Below are 18,023 nucleotides of genomic sequence, written 5' to 3' on the forward strand. Positions count from 1 at the left end.
GACAAGAAGAAGGCATTTGCTGACCAATGCTAGGCTTGCAGTCAGACTTGTTCAGGCGTCATTGTGGCCTGCTCTCCTTTAGTCTGCTAACCCATGCCTCAGCACTTGGTGGGGACTGTTAAGACTCAAGAGGGTCTTTTTTGGGCCTTCAGGACCTGGATCTGGGTAGCCTGCCGGGCAGGAGTCTGGTCTTTCTCTATCCTGTGGTGCCTTTTTATACCCCAACCACTGTTACAGCATTAATTCTTTTCTTCAGATATTATTTGGCTTGCCTTCTCGGGCAACTCTTCTGGCTAGCGTTGTCTGACTTTCACCTATCTTCATTGGAGCACCCTGTCAGAACCTCAGCTCAGATCTCAGGATATTTGTCCTTTTCTGGGCCTGAGGTTATATCTTGGTAGTTCAGGAGTGCCTGGAGGGTATCAGGGAACCATGGTGGGGGAAAGACAGAATCTAGATCCTCTCTGGCCTGTGTGATCAAACTGCCATTACAAATTTATTCAGTACTGTACCCTTCGGCCCATAGCTCCTCTTCTATCTCTGCATCTGTAGCATTCCTGAGTCGTTCATCTTCTTCCACCTCCTCTCCATCTTGGGGGCCTTCTTCCATAGCAGCAAGCAGTGCCTTGTCCTTGCACTCAAACTCTGTGGCCCCTGGAGATAGGGTCTTCCTGCAATGTGACACATGGATCCAAGAGGACTTGTCTGCTACCTTCACTGCAGTATGGGTTGTAAGCAGAACTTGAAATGGGTCAGACTACCTTGGGGCCAAACAGTTCTTCCATTTAAATTCTTTCACCAAGACTCAGTCTCCGGGCTTCAGATCATGGCATGGCACATCTGTAGGGACTGGAAGGGAATCTTGTACCTGCAAAGATATAGACTTTGCAATTTGAGTAAGTTTCAAACAATATTGAACTAGCTCCTTGTGTAACTCAACCAGTTCATTTGGTTTAGGTTTTTGTGGAGGGGCTGTCCCAACTTTCATTGGCCTACCAAACACAATCTCATGTTGGGTCTGCCCATGCTTCCTGTTGGACATGTTCCTAATGTGCAAAAGAACCAGTGGCAAAGCATCAGGCCATTTGAGGCCTGTGTCAGCACAAACCCTTGCCAATTTCAGTTTAATATCTTGGTTTTCTCTCTCTACGTGAGCAGAAGTCTGTGGATGATAAGGCGTATGAAATTTCAAATCAATATTCAAGGCTTTGCAAAGTGACTTTGTAACCTTACTGGTAAAATGTGAGCCCTGATCAGAATGATAGTCATTTGCAAAGGTATGCCAAACCTTGGAATCACTTCTTGTACCAATTTCTTTACCACCGTCATGGCATCTGCATGTTTACTTGGAAATGCCTCCACCCATCCACTAAAAAAGGATACCATCACGATGATATATATTGAAAGCTTTTTGCTGGAGGTAATTCTGTATAGTCAATTTGAAATGTTTGAAAGGGGCCATAGCTCCATGGATGGGAGCTCTGGGCAGGCCGGATTGGTTTCCCAATTCCAAATTGTAAACAAGCCACACAGGTCTGGCATACCCATTGTGCTTCTATGTCAATAAAAGGAGCATACCAGGACTTCAAATTTTGAGTCTCCACTCCCCCTTACAATAAATGGTAGCATTTAATTTGCATAGCAGATCTCTCCCCAGCAGATTAACAGGACATGTATCACTTAGCAGAAAAGAATGTTCATCAACAAAAGGTCCCAGTTGGACTCTGACAGGTTCAGACACTTCATGAGGTATAACTCCCCCCCACACACACACCACTTAGCATTTTCCCCGACCACTGCACTGCAGGATTAAGGGAGGAGCGCATTATGGACACTGATGCTCCTGTGTCTATTAAAAAGTCAAAATTTTGTCCATTTCAAGTTACTGGGACAGAAGTTTCAACTTGGTCAGCTTTTATAGCTAGCGCTTTCAGAGATTGCTCATTGGGTGGGGTTTACTGGAATTGTCATTTGGGAAAGTCTGGTCTTTGGTTTACAGGCCTGTAGTTACGTTGGGGCCCTTGGGGATTCTGGGGATTCACATTTTGGGGGTGAAATGGACACTCAAATTTCTAGTGGCTCCTCTCCTGACAGTAATTGCAGATGTCATAAAAATTAGATCCTGGGTGCCTTTGAGACTGTTGTAGCCTCTGACATTGTTGGGGGTACCCCTGGGTATTCTGGTTATGAAATTGTGAGTGCTGAAGTTGCGCATTAAAATCTCTCTGATTCCTGTTTCTCTGGGGCTGCTTCTTACGCTGTAAGTCTTGGATTTGGAGGGCTAGCAAGTTAGTTTTTAAATCCTTCTTCCTTTCCTTCTCTATGGCTTGTTGCTCATATATTTGAGTGGACCTCGAAGAGAGAAGATGACGTCCCGATAGGAAGCTAAGTTTGGAGCTCCGCTTCCCACTTGTTCTTACAGCTCCTATTTTAAAACTTTTTAATGAACTTTCCTGCACTAGCTGAAGATTTATACTAACTATATTTCAGCTATATCTCTTCCATGACTTAAAAGACTGTTTCCTCTGTGTTTTTCTTTCTCACTGCTAATTATTATGAGCCTTGGCAGGACGCTGATGGTCTTTCTACCGGAGCGGAGTTTATTTATGTGCTAGTATGCTATTATCTTGGGAATTTGAACTTCAAGGCCGTGTGCCTATATCATCTGCTTGAAAAGAAATTCCATATCAGTAGAGGTGAGTTGTTAAAACCGGAACTTCTTGGGCTTATCTATGCATGAAAAACCCATAACTACAAACAACAATCTATGGAAACCAAGCCTGTATTAACTGCTTAAGGGGCCTTGAGGAAGTGACACTGTCCCTTTAAGCAAGATTTTAAGAAAGACTCTGGTGACCTAACAAATTAACACAGGCCCCTGGAATCTACCTTTTGAGAGTTTAAATCTTAGATTCTCTTGATCAAGACTATAATCTCCAATATAATCAAGACTATAATTCCCAATATTTACTCTAAGAATCTCTATTACTCTTACAAAAGATGGTGCAAACTCAGAAAATGTGTTCTAACCAGGAAATGGAAAAAGATGAAGTTCTGAGAGAGGACGAGAGAGGGGGCTCTCAAACTAAAATCACCCAATTTCTCACAAGAAAAAAACACGGGCAATTTGAGGGAAAAAAGGTCAAATGAGTGATTTCTATTGGAAACATCACATTCCAATCGAGATAAGGAGAACAACCCTGATTTAGATGACCAGTTAGATACTCAAAATCAGAATTCTTCACCTATAATGAATACCTCATATACCCAAAATGGAACAATCAGTCCGATAAAGATGTCCCATGTAAATAGCTCGATGCAAAAATCGACAAAAAATCATGATTTGATAGAATATTTTTCTTCTCCTGAGGTTATGAAAGAAAATATGACACCTCTATCTCCATCTGTTCCAATAACAGAGGACTTACGATTAAATTCGTCTGATATCCCTAACCCAGATGGTTCTGGCCTTTCCACTCTATATCTTCCAACATTGCCTATCTGTCTTAAAAAGGCCTCTGATTCAGTGGAATTAGAAAAGATTGGACAGAAGCTTTTATTGACAGGTCAACAGTGCCTGCAACTGAAGATGGAAACTGCAGCCAAAGAGACTGAGAATATCAAAAACCATTTAGATGAGATAAGAAATTCATTAAAATCTCTCACGAAAGAACTCACTAAACTAAACCAATTCACAGACTCTTTCAGTTTACAGAGTAAGTCAACCAAGAGCAAAACCAAAAGGAAACCTCAAACCTCACGAAAAAAGAAAAAACCTAAAAACATCAAAAAATATAATCCTCCAAGAGACAGAAAGATGAACTTCCAGAATCTCTTCAAGCTACTTGAGCCACAACATCGGGAAAAGACTTCATTAAGGAAACTGCCTGCTTCAACACAAGAGAGAACCACTCTTCCTCCTACTGGGGAAATTCTTAGGCCCCATTGCGAAACAGCACAAGACAATATGTCCTATTCCTTGAATAAGGAGCCAATAAATAAGTCAAACCAGAAATTGGAAAATTGGAAAGATCGGGTTTACAAAAAAGTCTCTCAGCAAGGAAAAGCTGATGGAAATTGGATTTTAAAATATGTCCAAAACAAGCTAGTTTTACTAAATTTCCCCTGTCATAGGATCAGAGAAGGGATAACTACCAAGAAACAAAGAGTTTGCAATGTTTTCCAAAAAATCGGATTAATAGATATCTGGCCAGAAGACATTTTAAATGTAGAATTCCTATATAACTTGTCATTGTACTCCTCTGTTTTACTCACTTTTAAATCCTCAAATCTGTCGACAAAAATACTTGCTAACAGATCGCTCTTTTTTAGCTATGGAATTCAGGTGCGTAGATATTTCAGGGATATTGCCAATCCGATACCTCTAATAACAAAAAGAGCTCCTCCAATATTTTTCCCATTTACTTTGGAGGAAAAGAACGCCCCTTCAGAAGACCATAAAAATAACACTCTCTCCAACAGTGAAATATATGTGGCGCCAACGGATCGGACCCCCAATACAATATTACCACAATTAAGAACTTCCCTGGTAACAACTGAAGAAAAAACACAGATGAACATCATAGAATTCAAATCCTCAACACTGCAAGAAGATGTAAGATAAAATCTAATGAATTCTTTCAACACCGATCTCATTACTATAGATGCGGTCAGCTCCTCTTCCATATTGACTCCGAACTCTCCGCTGATCCCTTCTTACGTTCTGGTAGATGATAAGGAATACTTGGATTCATCATTTGTCTTTCATTGTGAAGGCGAGGGAGAACTAATAAATAGTTTTTCCACGTTCACTGATCAAGAACAGAGCGAAGTCATAAACAAATTACAAATACTTTTAAACAATCTAAGGGCTAGAAGAACTGGATCCAGATATCTAGAGGACGCTGAACTGGGTTCTCCACCTGATGAGCATCTATCTCCTGTAAAGAACACTTCGGTTGAATTACCAAAAGGTTATTCAAATGTTTGTAGACCCAACCTTTTATGTGAAGCAATAATCCATGAGGAGCTGACACCAACTTGACAAACCTGTCCTTCACTTTGCTTAAAAACAACCCTAAAATATAGGATAAACCAGAATTTAAAACCTATAAACCCCGTCATAAAGGACTGTGTCAACAAATGTGGCGAACTAAACTTAAATTCTAAGCAGGTTAAATTTCTTTCGTGGAATATTGCTGGTTGGGCCTCAAAATTAAATCATTCAGATTGTATGGAATTTTTGAGAACATATGATGTGATAAGTTTGCAAGAAACATGGTCTGTAAAAAATATCTCTTTTCAGGGTTTCCAATCCTTAGAATTACCTGCTAAACCTACTGGAAAAAGAGGTAGACCAAAGGCTGGTTTAATTACCCTGATTTCTGTCACTTTGGGCGCAATAATTAAGAAACTTATCCCCTGTGACAATATAGCCATCGCTACCTTGCTTGATTTGAATTTTTTACCCATACTTATTGTAAATGTTTATATCCCTCCCACCCAGTTAAAAAATGACCTTACATTAATCTGGCAGAAACTAGAAAACTTTATAATAACCTTGGAATCCCAATACCCAAAGGCCCAGTTTATAATTGCAGGAGACTTTAATGCCAGAATAGGCCCCGACAATGATACTCTGACTACATCTTCCCTATGGGGCGAAATGCTTACGGAAAACTTAGTCCCTAGATATGTTAGAAAATCAAAGGATCATAAGATAAACTTTGCTGGAATTTGTCTAATACAATTAGTGGTGCGATTAAATCTGATAATTGTTAATGGACATGAAGAAGTTGATAGCTTGGCAGAGTTTACATTTATCTCTGGACACAGAAGTAGTGTGGTAGATTATTTATTGATCTCCCCTTCCCTTCTTACTAGTATTCAAAATTTTTCAGTAGCCGACTCATCGGAAAGTGACCATCTACCTCTAATGTTTAATCTGTCTATGCCAGGGTCATACAGTGCTATCACAGAATCTATAAATGGCATTCCTCCATCTGATGTTTGCCATAAGAGAGTCCGCTGGAATGATCGCACCCTCCATCAGGTAGATAAATTTTAACATCCCAAATGGCTCTTATTCGCAGATCCCGTATAATAGAGTCACAAGACAACTTAAAGGCTATACATGAATACTCCCTCCTAACCTCAGATCTAATTAAGAGTTTGAAATTATCCCATCGCACTGGTAGTCAAACAAGTAGGAAATATCCAACTTGGTTTGACAAAGAATGCAAGGAATCTAAACAGGAGGTAAGAAGGATCTATACCAATTATAGAAAATCAGGAATAAATATCCTCCCTCCTGAATATTTTTTGGCAAAAAAATCTTACAAAAATCTAATAGCCCAGAAAAAGAATCTAGTAATTCAAGAAAATTGGAAGATCCTGATAAATGCTTCCTTAAATAATGATTCCAAACAACTAAAATAGTAAATAGTGAAGTGGAACTAGTGACACCAAGATTTTTGCGAACTATATTTGGCCTCCCAAATTGTGTTTCTTCAGAGGATCTTCTTCTTGAGGCAGGAATTGCCTCAACTGAATGTACAGCCTGGCTGATAGCCTTTAGATTCTGGGTCAAGATGGTCTATTCAGGACCCTCTCTTGGATATCTCCACCAAATTTGGAAAGACCCTTTTGTGAATGGGCAGAAAAATGGCAAATGCAATTCAATATAAACAAGTGTAAAATTATGCATATTGGAGCAAAAAATCTTAATTTCACATATACGCTCATGGGGTCTGAACTGGCAGTGACCGACCAGGAGAGAGACCTTGGGGTTGTAGTGGACAGCACGATGAAAATGTCGACCCAGTGTGCGGCAGCTGTGAAAAAGGCAAATTCCATGCTAGCGATAATTAGGAAAGGTATTGAAAATAAAACAGCCGATATCATCATGCCGTTGTATAAATCTATGGTGCGGCCGCATTTGGAATACTGTGTACAGTTCTGGTCGCCTCATCTCAAAAAGGATATTATAGAGTTGGAAAAGGTTCAGAAGAGGGCAACCAGAATGATCAAGGGGATGGAGCGACTCCCTTACGAGGAAAGGTTGCAGCATTTGGGGCTTTTTAGTTTAGAGAAAAGGCGGGTCAGAGGAGACATGATAGAAGTGGATAAACTTATGCATGGCATTGAGAAAGTGGATAGAGAAAAGTTCTTCTCCCTCTCTCATAATACTAGAACTCATGGACATTCAAAGAAGCTGAATGTTGGAAGATTCAGGACAGACAAAAGGAAGTACTTCTTTACTCAGCGCATAGTTAAACTATGGAATTTGTTCCCACAAGATGCAGTAATGGCCACCAGCTTGGACGGCTTTAAAAGAAGATTAGACAAATTCATGGAGGACAGGGCTATCAATGGCTACTAGCCGTGATGGCTGTGCTCTGCCACCCTAGTCAGAGGTAGCATGCTTCTGAAAACCAGTTGCCGGAAGCCTCAGGAGGGGAGAGTGTTCTTGCACTCGGGTCCTGCTTGCGGGCTTCCCCCAGGCACCTGGTTGGCCACTGTGAGAACAGGATGCTGGACTAGATGGGCCACTGGCCTGATCCAGCAGGCTCTTCTTATGTTCTTATGTTCTTATGTGAATCTTTGGTCCTGGTCCAAGACCTTTAACGAAAAACTAAACCTTCTAGGGCTGTCCCTGGACCTTTTGGCATCCTGGGACTTACCGAAAGCCAATCATACCATAAGTCAACGAATAAAGGATTTGGACCGTCAGCATCTACTTTCAAAGGCACACACATCCTGCTCGCCTTCGCATTTTGGTTTAAAATTTCATTTTCCATCCCCAGCACAATACCTAGAAGAGTTAACTCACACAAGTTACAGATTTTTATTTTCTAGAGTAAGATTTAATTGCCTACCTTCTTCCCTCTTATCAGGTCGCTTCCATGGTATCCCTCTCCAAAACCGTCTATGTATTTGTAAGTTAAATGAAGTCGAAACTATTGGACATGTCCTTTTTGTATGCGAGTTTTATCATGACGCAAGGGCAAAAATTATCCACCCACTAATTTCAACCTTTACTGACAAACCCACAGGGTGGCTAACACAATATCTTCTAGCAGATAAAGAAAAGGTCATTACTGAGCAAGTTGCATAATTCTTTTATATAGCCCAGTCTATCCGAAAAACCAAAACAGGTTCCTGCCTTGGATTTTAGAAAACAAACTGTACTAAACTTTGTAAATTGTGTATCATTTTAATTATGTCAAGTTTTACACCTCGGATCTATGATTGTATAATAAAGAACTAAACTAAAAAAACTATATTTGAGTGGCATTTCCTAGTATTTTGTCTATTGTATTAGCTTTCCAGCTCAGAACCACTGACTCTGATCTTTCCCAGATTTTAGGCTGGAGGTTTTTAATATAAGTACGAACCACAAGAAGGTGAAAGGCTGCATCATTTGGGTTAATGCCAGCATGGCGTTCCATGACACCAAGTAGGTGGCTATGATACTCTGCTGGGTGCTCATCTGGCTTCTGTTTACAAAGCTCTATTTTTGACCAATCTAGTTGAGGTGGTGCCACTTCTGTGATCGCATCAAGTAAGGTTTGTTTCATTTCATTTAAGGCTACTTGCTGCTCTGCAGTGGCATGGCCCGGGTCTTCTCAGGGCCATGCCCTCTTTCCCTCTCCAGGAACTCTGGTCTGATTAAGAAGTGTAGTTTTCTGGTTGAGTGTTAATAGGACTGATAGAAGCATTTCTACATCTCCCCAGCTAGGCTTATATACCAAGAAAAGTTGGCTTAATTTGGTCCTGAATTCTTGGGGTAACTCCAGGAGTTTTGGAACAGTAGTGTACCAATTCATTACATCCCCAGGCATTCAGAGAACATGGACTACAGTCACCTCTCCACCCTGAACTGTTGGTGGGTATTCTTGAAGTGGGAAAGCTCCTTCTGGGGTCATAAACAACACAGGGAAGTTAACTTTGTTAAAACCAACATGCATTAATTTGCTCTCAGAATTTTTTAGAGTCACTTCATCCGTTCATCTGTAGTCATCTGTAGCTACTTGCAGCTCTGCCATAGTAAAATCCTTTAAATCCAGTTTGGGGGGTACGATCCTCACTTAAGGGAGGAGTAGGGAAGTTTGATGGGGTGTTTGCAGAACGGGCCGGCATAACTAAAGTCTCTGGTTGCACTGGAGCCTCCACCATCTGGGTGGGAACTTGGTCTTGTGGAATATTTCTCAGGGCGGGTCATTGACCGTAATAAAATTATCGTATCGTATTTCTTGTTGGTCAGTGACGCAGGCTGTGAGACTCACAGACAAGGTTTTTAGCAGAGAGAGAGAAACCTGAAGCAGAAGGGTTAAGCTGTGAGAACAGAGTGCCAGACTATCAAGGTCAGTGGCTGGCTGGGAGTGTGATAAGGTGGGAAACTTGCAGGAACTCAGTGTGGGGGAAGAAATGTCAATGGAGAGAGCTGTGTCTAATGTCTTTGCCTAGTAAAGATTCTTACAAGAAACTTGCCTGGCCTGTGTTATTCCTGTTCTATACGGCGCTTGAATTCAAACCACGTTTGATCTATATACACGCAATCGCCAACAGGGGTTATGGGCCCAGCTTATCAGGCGTGGTAGCGGGTTCAAGAGCCGGTGAAGTGGCGTTGTTGCAGAGAGAAACAAAGTGCAAGTGAGAGGCAAGTAAGAGTGGGCAACATGGCTGTAAATCTGTCTTCCGCGATGCCGATGGAGAGGCTGAGTGCTGTAAACTACTCCAGCTGGAAGTGGAGAATGAGAGCAGTTCTGATTAAAGAGGATTTGAATGATGTCATAGAAAACCCCCCTCCGGCAGCTCCTTCAGCAGCGTGGCTGAAGAAAGACGAGAAAGCGAAGGCTTTTATTACTCTGGGGCTATCAGATTCACAACTATTGCTGGTGAGTAATGAGCCGACAGCTAATCAGATGTGGGAAAAGCTAAAAGCCGCTCATGTACAGCAAACTGCGGGGAGCAGGCTGTGTTTAGCATGGAAGCTTTATCAGATGCGTTTTACAGATGATGTGACTATGGAAGAGCATTTGGCTGAATTTCGTAGATTAAATGCTGAGCTGCAAGATCGAGGCGTGCATCATAATGACTTACAGATGGTTTATCTCCTGTTATCTTCATTGGATCAAAAATGGGATGTTCTGGTCTCTAGTCTTGAAACCCAACCTGATGGGAATCTGACTTTGGACTTTGTGGAACAGAAACTTCGACAAGAGTGGAATAGGAGACAAGAGAATAAGTTAAATGAGACTGTGTCTGTACAACACCAAAATCAAAGAAGCAGGCAAGAGACTAAAATATGTTATTTTTGTGGATCACGTGGGCATATACAGAGACATTGTTTAAAGAAGAGGAATTACAGAGACTTTGAAAGTCAGAGAGCAAGCGTGAACTTTGTTACTAAGGACAATAAACTCATTAACTCTAAATGGCTTCTTGACAGTGGAGCGTCTAATTGCCTAATCACAGACTCTAGTTTATTTTACACTTCAAAGCCGACACAGGAGAAGATTTATTTAGCTGACGGATCGACTCAGAATGCGACTGCGAGAGGAACGCTCTGGCTGGGTAATATGAGAACTGTTTTAACAGATGTATTATTGATTTCTGGTTTAAAATATACCATTCTATCAGTGAGAAAATTGGCTCAAATAGGTTGTAAAGTTACATTTGAAGGGGATAGATGTTTTGTGAGAAAAGATGGTGAAATATGCATGCAAGGGAAATTACAGAACAAAATGTTTATGGTTGAGTGCAAGCTTGATAAACACATGTGTGCTTGGATAGCAGTTAATAAAGAGAAACATGATAATTGTTTCCATGAATGGCATAGAAAACTGGCACACGCACATTTCGAAAAGATAATAAACACCCCAAAGCATAGTCAAGATTTGAAGTTAACACATTGTGAGCATGTGGATGAGTGTGAGGTATGCTATAAAACAAAAATGACAGTAACTCCAGTAAATAAGAGCTGTGAAAGCACGACCACTGAACCTTATCAGCTCATACATGTGGATTTGGCTGGACCTTTTCAGTGCTCAAAAGGTGGAGCAAGGTTTTATTTAGTGATTGTGGATGATTTCTCCAGATTTACACATGTGTTCTTATTGAAAAAGAAAAGTGATGCAGAAGAGAAATTAAAGGCATTCATACAGAGAACAGAAACACAACATGGGGTTGTTATCAAAAATATCAGATCAGATAGAGGTGGTGAATTTACCAGTAATTCATTTCAAACATATTTGGAAAATAAGGGAATAATACAAAGTCTCACTGCTCCCTTCAGCCCATCCTCCAACGGAACGGCAGAGAGGAGGAACCGGTCATTGCAGGATTCATTGAGAGCAATGCTAGCAGATGCTGATATGAATAACACTTATTGGGGTGAATGTATTCTGTACACTGTTTATATTCAGAACCGTCTAATGCACAGAACAATAGGCATGTCTCCCTATGAGAAACTGACTGGAAGAAAACCCAGGGTGAAACACATAGAACGTTTTGGGGCAAAATGCTGGGTACATGTTGCAAAACAGTCAAAAGCGCAGGCAGGACGCATTTTGGGATTTCAGAATTCATATTATAGAGTTTGGTTGCCTGAGAAACAACAAGTAGTGTTAAGCAGAAGCATAAAGGTGATAGATAAACCTTGGAGAGACAGTCAAACAGTGATCCTAGATAGTGCAAACAAGCAGGAAGCTGCAGATGTTCCTTTCGGGCAGCAAAGTCCATTAAAAACTGCATTAACAGATTTAATACACGGTGGCAAACGTACTGTTAAAAGGCTGAGAAGTGAAGACATGGCAACACACGATACAGAAATGGCAAGTACCAGTGGTGCAGGTCCAAGTAAAATAGAGAGTGAAGAAGAAATGGAAATAGATAATGTCAGGAAATCAGAGAGAAAAACGAAAGGTCAACCACCTCAGAGATTTGCATTTAATGTTACACAACAGAATAATGAAACAGATGAAATTCCAGTAGAATGGGAAAAAGAAGGACCAATAGATAAAGAAACAATGGATCTAGTGTGGAAGTTTTGTGTTGAGGAATGAAATAAATGTATCATCAAATAAAAGTGAACAAACATGAATCTGTGAAACTTGTGTAAATAAAGAATAAAGAAACTGAACTGAACTGAAAATGTAAATGTAAGCTGTAAGAAAACAAACCATGTACTGAAATGTATTTGTAATGAAAAGTTAATGTTGTAGAAAATGTAATAATTGTAACATGAAGTTTTGTAGTCTGTAAGTCTCAGGTGGGGGCTGTTGGTCAGTGACGCAGGCTGTGAGACTCACAGACAAGGTTTTTAGCAGAGAGAGAGAAACCTGAAGCAGAAGGGTTAAGCTGTGAGAACAGAGTGCCGGACTATCAAGGTCAGTGGCTGGCTGGGAGTGTGATAAGGTGGGAAACTTGCAGGAACTCAGTGTGGGGGAAGAAATGTCAATGGAGAGAGCTGTGTCTAATGTCTTTGCCTAGTAAAGACCCTTACAAGAAACTTGCCTGGCCTGTGTTATTCCTGTTCTATACGGCGCTCGAATTCAAACCACGTTTGATCTATATACACGCAATCGCCAACATTTCTCAGGGCTTGTGGTGGTGGTTGGGGTACCCATTAATCTAGTAAGTCGTTCCTTCTACTCATAAACAGGAGGAGCGTTGGGCGTCAATGATGGATATAAAGATGTTCGGTTTGTTTTATAATTTGGATCATTTTTAGGGTCTAATTTCTCTTTTTGGGTGGCCAATTGGTCTTCCAATTTTTTATGTGTATCTCTCAGGCTAGCCACAATAGATTTTTGCTGGCGTTTATTTGCCTCCTCATCCCAGAGAAACCAATAGTCCATTTGTCTGGGCTTATTGTCCTCTAGGAAGTGATGCAAAGAAGTCAGTTTGTCAATGTAGAAAGTCCCTTCATCTGGAAATTGTAAATCTGGATTGGCAAATGTGAAGCCATTCCATCTATGGGCCAGGTCTAACAATTTCTGGCCCACTTTGGGTCCCAATCGTGTGCCATTGTTTTGCACATATATCCCAGTGGTGATTTTGGATCTGGACAAGAGAACTTGCCACCCATTGTTAACCCAATCATCTCTATTTCAACTCTTCTGCATTGCATTAACCAACTATAACTTGTTTACGCCATCCACAAATGACCACTACAGTCCGGTCAGAACTGGTCCAAGCTAGCTTCGTAACTGCTGACTTCTACCTCAAAAGTAAGTCAGTTCTCCACATTTTCACATGTGTTTGCAAGGAAGATGGAGACGGTGCTCGAGGGCTCTCTGAGCAAATACACCAACCTCATCCAAGGCTGGCAAAGCAGGTACTTCATACTACATGAAGAGGAAAATGAAAGGTCTCTTGTCTCTAAGTTACAAATTGGAGGATGGTGTTTTTGGGAGTCATGAAGATCAGGTCTTGAAAAAGCTGAAGAAGAGCCAGTTTGTGTCCTTTATCTCCGGAGCAGAGTATATCTAGTATAAAAAACCTGGGTGAATGCAGTTCTCTTATTGTGACACATTTAAATGTTTTTTCTTTTCTTTTAATGATGTTATTTGTTATTTAATTTTGAAAATTGCATTATTGTATTGATGTATTATGATGTGTTGTTATATTCGTGTTTTTGTAAGCTGCCTTGAGGGCCCTTTGGCCATAAGGTGGGGTATAAATTAAATAAATAAATAAATAAATAAATAATACAGTCCATGACCCTGAGCTCATGATAGTCATCTGACAGACATAACAGGAGAAAAAGGCACAGGCACAGGAAGAGAGGGTGAGATAGTTAGGAAGACAACGTCAGGCATCACTGAAAGATAGGCGAGGTCAGAAAACAATTCCCTTCTTGACCAGAGAAAACACAATGGCACCATATCAGAAATAAGAGTCAAAACAGGAAATGACTCCTTACCAGCCTAGGCAAACTGCCGTTGAGTGACAATCTTCCATGGTTTTTACACCTAGGACTGATGTCCCTTCGGTGAGGGCCAACACCCACAGTCAGTCGCATACCCTGTGTCCAGGCCTTTGGAGGCCCCAAAAGACTCAATGCAACAATTCTCAGTCAGGAAAAATACCATACTCTAGGACTCTTGGTAAAAATAACATAGAGAGCACTTATCACTAGTCTGACTTCTTGGGCTGGGCAGGAGAGACTACGGGAACCGCAGGAAGATTTTCAAAAATAGGATCTCTTACCTCTTTCTGGTGCCATCCAGGGCCCCCGGCCTTCCCAGTTCAATTACCGATCAGCCAGCCAGAGTTCCATGCGTCCCACTTCTCACACTAAAATTGTGGTAGAAATTTAGCCAATTATGTGTCCAAGCATGGAGGCTCACACAATAGTCCAAAGAATAAAAGAACTACGTTTATTCAGCAATGCATTGCAGGACAGAAAAACAGGAAATTCTGTATCACAGTAAAGTTTGCAGAGACAATTATACCCTTAACATGTCACACTGCACAATACTCTTGGCCTATCACATCCTTCCATCTCAATACTGCAGCATTTTTCACCCAATCAGTACTTCATCTCTATTTCCACTCTTCTACATTGCATTAACCAATCATAACTTTTTTACACCATCTACAAATGACCATTACAGTCTGATCAGAACTGTTCCAAGCTAGCTTCATAACTGCTGACTACTACAATCCATGACCCTGAGCTCATGATAGTCATCTGATAGACATAACAGGAAAAAAACGGCATCGTGACCTTTTCCACCTCATAATCTGATAGCCAAAATCATAATAGCCTAATCATAATAGTGTGGCATCACCTACCATGTGGAATTCCCTCCCCTTACATATTAGACAAGCGCCATCTCTGTTATCTTTTCGGCGCCTATTGAAGACCTTCTTCTTTCAACAAGCCTTTTAAATTGAGACCTTATCCCAGTCTGTGTCTGTGTTGGAATTGCTTTTTAATATTTAAACTTTTTAAAAAAATGTTTTTAACCTTTTTTTTGGAAAAAAAGATGTTTTGAAATATTTTTTTGAAAATTTGTTTTTAAAGATGTTTTGTTTTATTGTATTTTAAACTCTGTTTTTATGATGTTTTAAACTGTTTTTAATACTTTCGTTTGCTGCCCTGGGCTCCTGCTGGGAGGAAGGGTGGGATATAAATAAAATAATAAATAAATAATCAGGAAAGGCTAACCTATTTGGCTGAAGGACTCCATTGATGGTCAGCCACCTGGCCAAGAGCTACATGCCAACAATGGCTGTGGTCAGCATACAGTAGCGCCCCGCTTGTACGGCGGGTTAGGGACCAGGCCCCCACTGTAAAGCGGAAATCGCCATAAAGCGGAACCCATTGAGTATAATGGGGCACTTCGCACAAAAATGTCGCAAAATGCCGCAAAAGCGCAAAATCGGCTTTAAAATGGGGAATTTCCCCTAACTGAAAGCCGCCGCATCAGCGGGACGCCGCAAAACGGAATGCCGGTAAGTGGGGCCCTACTGTATATGCACTCACACAGTACCCACACAGACTGCATACAGTGACCAAACATGCAGAAGCACACATATAACCAGCATTTCTAGCAGCCCGTCCACTCCACTGCTGGGTGGTGGTGGTGAAGGTGGAAATGCTTCTGTGCCAAGTAAATTTGCTCCTACAAGAGAGAATGACAGCTACCAACTTGGATGGTTTTAAAAGATTAGACAAATTCAAGGAGGATAAGGCTATCAATGGCTACTAGCCATAGTCAGAGGCAGTATGCTTCTGAATACCAGTTGCCAGAAGCTATGGGAGGGGACAGTGTTCTCAGGTCCTGCATGTGGGCTTCCCATGTGGGCCCAGTTAGCCACTGTGAGAAGAGGATGCTGGACTAGATGGGCCACTGACCTGATCCAGCAGGCTCTTCTTATGTTCTTAAAATGTACTCTTTTCACTCACCCCACCCTCCAGTGCTAGGGTAGGACTGGGGGGAAATGCTGCCTATTAATCTAAACAAGCTGGCAGAAAGCTTATTTCCAGTTTCAGCACTCTGGTGCTTAGCACTAACATGAGAGATAAAAGATGTCTCTGGATGCTCTTTAGAGAGAATCCCTAGATCCCCTTGGAGTCTCCAAATCAGGAGATAAAGCACTCTGTTGACTCTTTAGACATCACTCTGTAAGGAATAGATAGAGAGCTTCATCTCTCCTTATTGTTAGTAGAGACACTTGAATGAGACAGACAGAAGCCACAGAAAAAATCCTGGTAAAACCTTACTGAACAAAACAGTATACAATCTGAGCAGAAAGAAAAGAGGGATTTTGTCTTTTGGAAAGGCCTTGTTTAAAAAAAAGGGTGAGATTCAAGTAAACTTCCCCAAGAAAACTCTCTCACAGCTAGATAGCCTATGAAAACATATACTACTTCAGTAAAGATCATGCCATCTTCCCTGGTTGCTGTGCAACAACCTCCCCCCCAATTGACTTACACTGAGAGCAGAATTAACCCTTACATTACACAATGAAAGATCTCTGCTGTTGCACTTCCAACACATCAAATCATGGGATAAAGCTGCAGAGACTGGTAGGCCACTTTTTGTGGTCATGGGTTAACCACCCCCGCCTAAATAAAAGCAATCTAATGTGTTCAGTCTTACTTATTTAAAATGGTATTGTAACATTAGGGCTACAAAATGTAATAAATTGATTGATTAAAGCCTTTTATTGAATAAAAAGGTGCCATAATTCATCAGGCAACAGTTCTTAAATGCAATTATGATTTTAAAATTAATAAAAACTGCAGGTGGCAAGTGCTACCCTAAGATGCATTTCCCATTGTCTCTCATTCCCCATTAAAGTGTGTACATTACTTAAAAACAAAGTGTAGTGCATCAAAAGTTGTCTTTACTGATATGCAAATCTGTGCATGTTTAGCTAACATGTTAATTGATTAAAATACATGTTTATTTAATTGAGTTGCAGTCCTAAAGAAAATATAATTAAAGAAATATGTCTCACATGGCTTATCAGTTATTCCAATGCATTCTAAATAACTAGCCAGAATAAATGGAAGTAACAGCAGGGTTACTCCTTACTGAGTGACTGGATAAAGTACTGTCTACACACATTCCATTTCCATAACACGAAGAACTGACGAAAACCCAGGAAAAGTGTGTCAAATATTTCTCCACTATCCCTCCCTGCCTGCCTGCCAATGGCACATCATAAGGCTTTCCAACCCTTTCAGAGGGAAATTTGAACAAAAATGGACTGCAAAATCATTACTGTCATAATAATTTCTCAAGACTCCATTGTGCTGAAACTGGCATCTATAAGTCTCTAATGGCACTTAAATTGTATGTTCAGTGGCAATTACTGTACATGCAGTGAAACTGGTTGGGAAACCAATCAGCCTCTAGTGACAACCTACATAATTTAGGACCAGTTTTTGACACCTATTTCTTAGTGTGCCTAGTTTAACATGGACTGTGGAGTTATATATGACATATGGCGAACTCCTACATTCTTTCTTCCCAATCATTTATGGATGGTGTTGTCTGTCATGGTTTAACTGCATAACCCTTGCAGCACCATTTCTTTATGCCCTGTTTTAACCAAGTAATTAATATAATTTAACAAGAAAAAATAGAATATTGGGGAACTGCTTATCCATAAATGAAAGACGTTCAATGTCTGTTTGACTGTTGTGAAAAGACATAAGCAAAAAGCTATTTGCATGCTTTCTAGAAATGGCAAAGTACATTCCAATGGGAATATTCAAAAGTGTGTAGTTTAAAGGAGAAAACCATATAACTTGCAGTGCTACTAGCTCTTCTTCAGAGCAGAGAAATGGAAAGAAAAGGGGAACCTGAGCATGTGAACATGGAAGAACAATAGATCAGATGAAAGGTAAATTCTCAGAGCACATCTTTTCAATTTCCCCATTGTACCAACTTAAGTTGGACCACAATTTCCATTTCGTTTCATGGCAGTTTGACACTGCTTATATAATACCTGCCCAAAGATCTAGTGGTTTTCAGTATAAAATCCAATAAAGACTG

Source organism: Rhineura floridana, chromosome 1, assembly GCF_030035675.1.
Source record: "Rhineura floridana isolate rRhiFlo1 chromosome 1, rRhiFlo1.hap2, whole genome shotgun sequence".
Classification (NCBI taxonomy): domain Eukaryota; kingdom Metazoa; phylum Chordata; class Lepidosauria; order Squamata; family Rhineuridae; genus Rhineura; species Rhineura floridana.